Source organism: Mesoplodon mirus, assembly GCF_964341445.2.
Source record: "Mesoplodon mirus genome assembly, chromosome: 14".
Lineage (NCBI taxonomy): Eukaryota > Metazoa > Chordata > Mammalia > Artiodactyla > Ziphiidae > Mesoplodon > Mesoplodon mirus.
This window is the reverse complement of record NC_138990.1, coordinates 17,058,449-17,069,856: the sequence shown is the minus strand read 5'-3', so window position 1 is coordinate 17,069,856 and position 11,408 is coordinate 17,058,449.

Here is an 11,408-nt window from a genome sequence, read left to right as displayed (position 1 = left end):
TTGTTTATAGACGTATCTGAGAATTTCTTTGGAATACATACCCGAGTGAAATTATTTCATAGCAAATATGTATACTTTAATAATATAGCCAGATTGACTTCCTGAACGGCTACACCAGTCCAGATTACCAAAGAGTTGCACGTCAGGTTTTTGTGCAACCACTTACCTTCATTTGGACGACTCATCACCGTTTTGCTAGTGTATTAAATGTATATAGTAGTATCTTGTTTTAGTTAAATTTCTCGGATTTCTAATAAGTTTGATCTTTTTTTCAAATGCTTGGTAGCTTCATCTATACGTGTCTACTTAAAACTTTTGCCCCATTTTCTAATGTGGATGCTATCTTTTTCTTCCTCATTTCTATTACATATTCTGATTATTAATACCTTTTCAGTTTTACCAATTACAAGTATCCTTTCCTAATTGGGCACGTGTTTCTAAAATTTTTCTATTGTGTTCTTCATGGAATAGAAATCTTTAATTATAAGATAATAAACCAATAATTTCTTAATATCTGTGCTTCTGAAACTCCTCAGGTGAAAAAATATATTTCTACCTTTTAAAAATTAACTTTCTAGACTTATCTTTCACATGTAGGTCCTTTAAATATTTTGGAGTCGGGCCTCCCTGGTGGCGCAGTGGTTGAGAGTCCGCCTGCCGATGCAGGGGATACGGGTTCGTGCCCCGGTCTGGGAGGATCCCATGTGCCGCGGAGCGGCTGGGCCCGTGGGCCATGGCCACTGGGCCTGCGCATCCGGAGCCTGTGCTCCGCGGCGGGAGAGGCCACAACAGTGAGAGGCCCGCATACCGCAAAAAGAAAAAAGAAAAAAAAATATTTTGGAGTCTATTTATGTACATTTTATTACATGGGATCCACTTTTATTTTTCTCCAAGAGAAATTCTTAAAAATAGTGATATTCATGGCTTGAAGATTCAATATTACAAAGATATCAGTAATCCTCAAAATGATCTATAGGCTCAATCAAACCCCAATAAAAACATCAGCATTTTTTCCCTTGGAAATTGATGAGATGTTTACAAATATTATGTGGGAAAGCAAAGAGCTACAAGAAGAGCTGGGGGCTTCCCTGGTGGCGCAGTGGTTGAGAATCTGCCTGCTAATGCAGGGGACACGGGTTTGAGCCCTGGTCTGGGAAGATCCCACAGGCCACGGAGCAACTAGGCCCGTGAGCCACGTACTGAGCCTGCGCGTCTGGAGCCTGTGCTCCCCAACAAGAGGCCGTGATAGTGAGGCCCACGCACCACGATGAAGAGTGGCCCCCGCTCGCCACAACTAAAGAAAGCCCTCGCACAGAAACGAAGACCCAACACAGCAAAAATAAGTAAATAAACTCCTACCCCCAACATCTAAAAAAACATAAAAATAAAAAATAAAAGAAGAGCTGGGACAATCTGAAAGAAGAATGAAAAGAAAGATATTAGTCACATTAAATCTTACTATCAATCTACAATATAAGATAGTCTGGTGTTTGCTCAAGGATAGACAAGATAATAGACATCAAAATCCATGTTGAAACAGACATTATAACAACGTGTAAAAAGAAAACACTGCAGGGAGCTCCCTGGTGGTCTAGTGGTAAGGATTTGGCGCTTTCACTGTGGTGACCCTGGTTCAATCCCTGGTCAGGGAACTGAGATCCTGCAAGCCACGCAGCACGGCCAAAAGAAAAAAGAAAGAAAAGAAAACACTGCAGCAGAGAGGGGAAAGAACTCTTGTTCATACAGTTGATCCTTGAACTAGGGTTCAAGGGGGTTAGGGGTGCCAACCCTCTGCTAAGTTGAAAATCCAAGTATAACTTATAGCCAGTCCTCTGTACGTACATGGTTTCTCCATAATCGGCAATTCTGCATCTGAGGATTGAACCAACCTTGGATCGTGTAGTAGTGCAGTATTTACTATTAAAAAAAATCCTCGTATAAGTGCACTTGTGTAGTTTAAACCCATGTTGTCCAAGGGTCAACTATTGGTTCTCAGTCAGCTGGATATCCATATGGGAAAAATATTAATCATTACTGCATAGGATATAAAAATATAAATTCCAGAAGATCTGCAGACTTAAATTTGAAAACGCAGCACTCTTGGGCCAAAAGTGAGAGAGATTTTAAAAACATCTATGGAATAAAAGACTCAGATGCATCCCTCATGCCCATGCATTCTTCAAGGGTCAACTGTATCTACCAAAGTTGAACATATACCCTATAACCCTTTGGTTCCACCCATAGAAATATCCCTCAAACAAGTGCACAAGGCACATTCTAGATTGCTCACATCACCACTAACTGTGATAGCCAAGAATGGGGAAGTACCCAATACCCACCAATAATGGGATTAATAAATAGATTTTGATATGTTTACACACTGCAATAATATCCACCAATGAAAATGAATCAACGGTATCCACTCCCATCAATATGGATAAATGTCATGGATATACTGGGGAGCAAATGAAGCCAACACAAAATAGCACCTATTACATGACTCCATTTATATCAAGTACAAAATAGGCTAAGTGAATCTACACCATTACAAATTAGTGGCTACCATATGGAAAGGAAGGTTACTAGAAAGAGCCAAAAAGGGATGCTTCTAGGGTTTGGGGTTTGTCCTGGTCCTCCAAGAACTAGACGGCAAAGTGCTGAGAAAGACTTTAATGAACCAATATTTCATTAGGGGAAACATCGGAGAGAAAATGGCAGGGAGCTCTGGAAGGCTGGCAGAACTATCAGCGCATAGTGCAAGTCTGACCCTGAGTGAAGATTTGGAAGAAAGATTTGGTAAATCATCCGAGACTGCCTTGTCATCTACGTAAAATCCTTCAAGGCTGTCAGAGTCCTTGAAAAAAGGTCACTGGACAGAGGAATCCTGGTCTCCAAGAAATGGGCTGCCTTAGGATCCCTGCTGTGCTGACTAGGAGCAATCAGGGGCAAGGCCGGCCTCCAGGCAAACGTGGTGATGGATTTAAGAGCAGCAGCTGGGACCTTTGGCCAGTTACGCTCCCTGTGGTCATAACTGTGAAACAGGAGACTCAACGTGGATGCTTCCTTGTGATAAGATCTGGTTGTTTATTTCTGTCAGACATAATACTGAAGCAACGTTGCGTCCTTCTCAGTATATCATACCCCAGAGATCTAAAACGTTCGTTTGTTCTGTTATTGATAATGTTCACCTCTTGGCTAAGGTAGTGTTCACCAAATTTATACCTACTGTATTTCTTGTTGTGATCAATACTTTGTGGAGAGATATTTTGGGTTTTGTAGCATCCTGCTCCTTGTAAACTTTCAACCAGTAGTTTGATAATTCATTGATTACTCTTGCCAGAACCTATCATTACTATGATGGTTGTAAATAATGATTTTTACATTACGTCATTCCTTCTATATATTTATGGTTTGGCATTCTATTATGAGAGCCTTTCCTTCCCTCCCTTCCTCTTTTTTTATTCATATTCTGTATGATAATTATTTATTTTATGGCCAAATTGCTCAGATTTACCCAGTGTGAGTCTCTTCAAGCTGGATCTTTTTACACGTCCCACCGCTCTTTCCTACTTTCTGGCACAGTAAATTTTCTCCAGGATCATTCTACACTTTCCTTGCTCCAGCCCTGAAATAGAAACGTGGATATACATGCTTATATACATCACATACACATGTGTGTGTTTGTATATCCTCGCACTTCCATATCTACTTCTGTAAATACCTAGCACGTGCACTCACTCCCTCTCTCTCTCTACAGATGGGTGGACGGATGGATGGATGGGTAGACAGATCTGTATAAATAACTTATGGTCAGACTTCCATATCCGTGGTTCCTCTGTATCTGCAATTCTGCAACCATGGGTTCAGCCAACCACAGATCATGTAGTACTGTAGGAATTACTATTAAAAAAAACCCTGCATATAAGTGGACCTGCCCAGTTCAAACCCATATTGTTCAAGGGTCAACTGTAACTTGCTAAATAAAGCCCTTTAACCAGCTATATTAAAAATACCGCCATTGGTCTGCGTATGGAATGCCATCCAAACCTGCTTTGTCCTTACTGGTTCCACATCCAGAGGGTCCTCTGCTATTATGCTCAGTTCTCTCCTCATGTGCATCTTTTCAACAAGAGAAACTTTTTTTTTTAAACCTCCACAATGTAGGTATATCCACTTTTGTTTCTAGCTCCAGGATTTTCCCTCTCCCTATTATGGATCTGTAGTTAAAGCACAGCATAAATAATAAAGCTTCAACTGTTGAAACTCATGAATTTTTCTGTGTATGCAAAATAATCTGAGAACTGTTTTGTTTTTGAAATTGGCTTCCAGAGTTCATACCATAATTTTGATCTTATATGCCTTATGACAATATAGAACAATCATATGAGGTCTTAACTGCAAGGGATAATTATTTAATACTTTTTCAAATTCTATTAAAATAATTTCCTGCTTTGGCAATACCCACTATTCAATGAAAAAAATATAACATGAAGTTATAAAATGGAAAAATATCACAAAATGCTCCTTGCCTAGGAAAACCACTCTGGAAGAGTATCCCTTTACACATGATCTTATGCATGTACACATACATGTGTGCACATGCACACATACACAAACACTAACAAAGATTTATGGTTGATTATACTATGAAGGCTACAATCTGTGACCTCTCAAAGCCCATATTGTGTATCTCCTGCGATTATGATATGTCATAAATTTTTAAAATAAATTTTTTATTTAATTTATTTATTTTGGGCTGCATTGGGTCTTCGTTGCTGCGTGCGGGCTTTCTCTAGTTGCAGTGAGTGTGGGCTACTCTTCGTTGCGGTGCGCGGGCTTCTCATTGCAGTGGCTTCTCTTGTTGCGGAGCACAGGCTCTAAGCACGTAGGCTTCAGTAGTTGTGGCACACAGCCTCAGTAGTTGTGGCACACGGGCTTAGTTGCTCCACAGCATGTGGGATCTTCCTGGACCAGGGCTCGAACCCGTGTCCCCTGCATTGGCAGGCGAATTCTTAGCCACTGTACCACCAGGGAAGTCCCTGTCATCATTTTACCGGCTTCAGAATAATATAGGAATCTATCAAAACTCAAATTCTTACAGCTGTACACTAATTTCCATTAAAAAATTTAGTGACATCATTGATGTGGTGTTCATCTTTTTGGTATTTTAATCTCATAATCCATAACTTCCAATTATATGATTTCTAAATCAAAGAGATCTAATATATTCTGATATATATACTCCTTTCCTGAAACCATGCTTTACTGCAACCAATAGGGAAAAGCACATAAATGTCAGTCTTGTCTCAATAATACACTGGATAATTTTATCAAATTCCTACAAGTTTTCTGGGTATTTGCCTCATGGATGTGGGGGAAGAATATGGCATAGCCCCTACCTGAGAAGTTTAGAAGAAATGCTACAATAATTAGAAGGCAAACATTTCAAAGTCTGGATGAAAATGCAGAGAATTAGAAATCAGTAAGTTCAAGGTCAACTAAAAATTTTTTTTTCTAGGGACAAACAATTTTTGTGACACTTTCAAAGTGTTACAGTAAACCCTGCCTTAATACTGACAGACAAAAAATCAATTGTATACTATGCAGTTACTGTTGTTGCAAAGTTAATCATGTTTTTTCACTCTGTACCATCAGAAAAAAAAAATCACAAGATAGTTCAATTTCTACTGAACACAGTCCTTGGAAAACTAGACGGGGTCTCAAATAACCACCCAACTTGAGAACAGAGGCTGCGGGAGGCAAGGAGCCCGTTGCGATAGGCTAATAGCATATTAATATTGAAGATTGGGGGGCTTCCCTTCCCTGGTGGCGTAGTGGTTAAGAATCTGCCTGCCAATGCAGGGGACACGGGTTTGAGCCCTGGTCCAGGAAGATCCCACATGCTGCACAGCAGCTCAGCCGCGTGCCACAACTACTGAAGCCTGCACACCTAGAGCCCGTGCTCCACAAAGAGAAGCCACTGCAATGAGAAGCCCACACACTGCAATGAAAAGTAACCCCCACTCACTGCAACTAGAGAAAGCCTGCGTGCAGCAATAAAGACCCAAGGCAGCCAAAAATAAATTTAAAAAAATATATATTGCAGATTGGTTTTCTGCAGTGGTTTTCAGTATTTCAACACAAGTTCATGTCCTGAATTAATTTTATTTTGCAGGTTTCCCCATCTGGATACAACTTTCATATATTATACATTTCCCCCTTTTGGTTTATTTAAAACACAAGTACTGAGCACACCTAAAAGCACTAGTCAATGATAAGGTTGTGTAGATTCACCAGCCAAGTCCCTGCCCTCATGGAGCGCACATTCTCATGGACATCAATTTTGACTAGCTCATCCTTACACTTTTGTTAAAGCCCAGACCAAACTCTTTTCCTAAGTGCTATCTCCTAAGTGACATCTGATAAATGTCAAAGTTCTGAATGCAGCCCTTACTGCACCACTCAGAAGGGGTCTCTGCTGTGTGCTCTGCTGAACACTAGGATCTGTTTAGCTACTGCTTCAACACCAACTAATTTAAAATACTTTCTCTCCTATGAGACCTGACGCTTGCAAGAATTCACGTTGCACGTGAGTTTTTTGAAAACAACATTTTGTAGAACTTCTATCCTCTGACAGTTCCTTGATGTTCTTACCACTCTCGCTGCTTTCATAAAATGTGTCCCCAGTATGCATTCTGTGATGACTTATAAGATTGGAGCGCCAACTGAAGCTTTTACCACACGTCTCACACTGGTAAGGTTTCTCCCCTGTATGAACTCGCCTGTGATACTGAAGCTGTGAAGACCGACTAAAGACTTTACCACACACATCACATCTGTACGGCTTCTCTCCAGTGTGGATGCTCTGATGAAGCTGAAGACTTGAGGCCTGACTGAAGTGCTTACCACGCTCCCCACACTTATATGGTTTCTCTCCTGTGGGGACCTTCCGATGCATGTCGAGGTTCAGGCTCCACATGAAGCCCTTCCCAGTGTCTTGGGAAAGTCACTTGGCCACTGTATTTATTTGTACTTATCTACACTTATCTGTCACTTGGGGGTTATAATTGTACCTGGTCCATGGGTACGTTGTACAAAAGATCTGTAAAGTACTTACAAGAAACTGACACAGAGTAAGCACTCCACAGACATTGGCTATTAGCTATTGGAAATATTTCTCCATGAAACAGATGACTTTATCAGTGGATGACTCGGTGGGAGACAGTGAATCACAGAATCACAGCATGTTGAAAGTGACCTAGTTCACACTCTTATGTGAAAAAAAGAAAAGTGTGCATGGGTAGAAAATGTCTGAAAGTTTACATAACAAATAGTTCATCATGTTAACTTTGAGGATGAGAATAAATCAGGAAAGGAGGAAAGAAAAACTTGAGTGTAATTCAATTTCTCTATCATTTGTGTTTCTACACTGAGACTCTGAATACACTGGAAGTGCAATTGTTTTTAATGTGGCGGGATAAAGGTTTTCAAGTTCTCCTGATCCATCCGTATTATTATTTCAGAATTGCTGGCATTTCTTGCCATCTTCGGATCTACACCCATTTGAGTCAGTGGGCCATTCTGGACGGAGGAGATAATAGAGCAGAAGTGAAGTGAGAGGAAAGGAGAGAAAAGATTTTCTCTTTTCTCTTCAAAGAGGAAAGGTCTTTGGAATGGGAACAACTCACAACCAAACATTGGGGAAAGGATGTGATGGAAAACGAGACAAACATCCTACCCCTGTGATGAGAAGGATTCCCTGGGCTGGATGGAGGGAGGTCACAGGTGGCTGGACAAGGAAACCAACTAGGGAGAAACACACACAAGTGCAGGGCAAACACCCTGAGGCCACTCAGCCTGACTCCATGCAAACATATGTCCAGCAGACAGCCCTTCACCTGTGGATCCCCAGCAAGACAGGTACCTTGGGGGTGACAACTCATTCTGAGTCCATTATGCCTGGCCATTCATAAACCGCTGTCTAACGTGTGAGGAATAAACTCTCAATGTGTATGAGGAAATTGGGGAAGGAGATTGAAAGGTTACTGAAACGGAAAAAAAAGAAGTTCAGGAAGGCAGGATGGTAGAGAGACAAGAAAAAGACCTTAAAAGATAGAAAGGATTTGCCAAAGAAGAGAAAGAAAAAGAAATGATTCTGAATGGGTTAACCTGCAGCTAGGAAGTTAAGGAAGATTATTGATGGGTGAAGACTATGGAATAAAGCGAATAAAATTTATCCGAAGTTGCTGAGACTACGGTAAGCAGCATGATTATCAAATTATGAATTGGCTGCAATGGCATTCTAGGGGAGCAATAGGAAGGGGAAGCAAATGTTCCTGAGATGACAGTAGCAGGTGGAAAGTTGTTTCAGGGGAAGATCAGTCTTGCAGAGGATGTATCAGAGGAGGGCAAGTGTGAGCAAGCAAGGAAATACTAAGTGTATACGGTTCCTTCACTGAGTGCACCCAGCCCCGCGGTCAGCCTTGAGAACAAGCAGGACTTCAGGTACTGGAGCTACATTTCAGTCATCAAGACTTGAGAAGACACCCTTAACTCAGGTCTTCTCTTCAAACTCCATCTTTCCTTCTTGACCTTCATTTGGCCTCTTCCCTTACCCTCAAGCTGTGGACTGAGGCCACAGAGCAAGATGGGTCACTAGTGTCCTCCATCCCCTGGCGACTGTGGTTCACATCACTGGAGTACCAAAGGCAATAACCAAGTAACAGACACAAGAGTGTATGAAGAAGAAGAGATTCTGATAAGGCTTTCTGTGACAGTGTGGGCCAAGTCGGCTCTATATGGCTGGTACCACGTGAATTATGAGCAGCCTTAGGGGAGAAGTCCTCAGAAGGCAGAGCCTGGCTCTCGAGAGGCTCTGCGTGCTCACAGCCCACTCCAAGACCTCAGTTACAGCTTCGGCCCCCAATATCCCTCCCTCTGCCTGCTCACAGTTTTTGAAGTCTTCTTTCCTCCACATTTCTCTTGAGAGGTGGAGGAGGAAGATGAGCTTCAGGCCAGCTCAGACTCCCCTGGGATCCCAGCAGGATGCCTATCATTAACCTCCCACCTTCTAGGAAGCTCCTAAGATCTTCACATTTGGGGCAGTTCTCATTTCAGCTGTGCTTCAAATTGCTGGCTGGAGACGGCCTGTTGGAAGGTGGCTAAAAGCAAGTAGCAATCCTTCGGGCAGCCTGGCCCTTCTCGACTGTCAGACATCTTCAGGGATATTCTAGGAAATGTTGTTTGTTCTAGAGAAGGGAGGGAAACAATCCAATTGTCCAATAATGCTTGAATGGAAAATAAATGATGCTATATGCATGTGATCAAATAATATCAAACAGTCAAAAATCAAAGACCTAGATCTATATGGATTCACGTGGATAAATCTTGAAAACATAATATTGATTGAAAGAAAATAAGATAAAGAACGTTAGATTGTGATAACAGGTATGTAAGTATTTAAATATTTAAATCAATTCAACATATTGCTTCTATATAGAGAGATGCAAGAAAATAAACTTTATCCAAAGAACACATTATTTACATTTAATATGCTCATTTATCTAGGAGACCCAAAAGAACCCACAGATAAACTAGCAGGAACTAATAAGACGGTTCAACAAGGCACACACACACACAAGATCAATAAATTTTAAAACTCAATCAGGCTCCTCTACACTGGCGATAACAAATTAGAAACTGTAAAAGAAAATAAGAAAAAAAGAAGATCTAAAAAGAGTCACAAGAGCCATATAAATTATTTAGAGCTAAGCATACGTAGAAGGCAATATAACTAACAAACTGAGTACGAACAGTTAAACTCCGCCCAACCCAAGGTTAGGAAAAGACTGTTGTTACTTTATGAGAACAGACCCTCTTCTTAAGGAGCAGATCAGTAAGTGAGAGTGAATCAAAGAAACACAGCATTTGAAAAGTCAGCTAGTCCAAGCCTCTTGATCGCACATACAGAAGCTGAAGCCCAGATAGGTTGAGTTACTTGCTAAAGGGCCCAATGTCCTGACTCAAGGACTAGCATTTTTCACTCAGTCGCAAGACACAATCAAATGCAGTGCCTTGGAAAGAGATGGGGAAAAAATGAAGAAATCAATTATATAGTTCCTCATCTTTAAGTACAGAAATAGCCGTGACAAAATTACACGTATTGAGGGAAAATTGAAGTGCAGAGTTTAAAATGTCAATAATCCACAGGGAAACTGGAGACCATTTAAAACATTCATATTAAATCTCTCTAGAAAAGACATTAAAAGATCTCCAATCAAAATGTGAATTTTATAATAGACATGGTATGATACAATTTATAATAGATATGGTATGAACCTTTCCCTTTCACGGGAAAGCTTCGGCTGGGAAAAAGGAATTGTTCTTGAAAATGGGGCCTGTGCTACTGCAGACACTGTGCTCAACCTAGGTCCACCGAACGCTCTGATGTCATCACTGAGGTCACAGAATTCCACTGTGCGCCTGGCAACCTTGCAAACATAACAGCCCTGGTGAGCACTAGGCAGTACTGCTGGTTCACTCAGTGGTACAAGTTTTTCAGCCATTTAGGAGACTTGACTATTTTTGTTTGTATTGAATCATTTCAACGGATTGCCCAAGAGCCAAGAAGGGCCAACCTGTAGGGAAGAGGAGGAGTTGGACATCTCTTGAGGCATCTTCTAAGGGAGACTTCTAGTTGGTACGATGGAACGGCGACAAAAGAGGAAACATCTGGAAAATGAAGAGTCCCAGGAAACTGCCGAGAACGGAGGAGGTATGTGGGGGGCAACTTGGCTGGGGCACATGGGTTTCTGCCAAACTGAAGCTTCTCTAGGAAGCGGGGGACTGAGAACGTGTCACCTGTGAAGCAGGGAGCGAGAGACCTTGTCTCACTGATGCTGCCGTATCTATCTGGAGGGCCCCTGGGGTGTGAGACGGCACAGAACGGCCAGATGCCCCCTGGGAGATGGGAGGTCAGCTCCGCTGGTCTGAGGACTCTCTCCTGGGGCAGCCGGGCCTGGAGCTTTGTCGGACTCACAGCAGGCTGCATCCTGCTTGCACAGACCTAGAGGTGCAGCTTTTCTCAGTCCCCGATTTCTCTCTTATTCTCTTGGATCTTTCCCTGGGGTCATGAGGTGGGGGATGTGAAGGATGCAAGGATGCTGAGAGAGACCCATGAGTTACTTGGCCTCTTTTACCAAAGTGGAAAGAGAAGCCCCATGAGTTGAAGGCCCTGTTGAAAAATATCTTGACAAGTGGAATGCACTTTGAAAGAAGATTGTTTGTCTAGGGATGGTGTCATATTGAAAGCAAGGAGGATTTATTCCTTCAACAGGAAGAATTTCCCAAAGGAGATCAAGGGAAGGGAAGGGTTTTCCAGAGATTGAGACCACGTGAGCGGGGGTGAG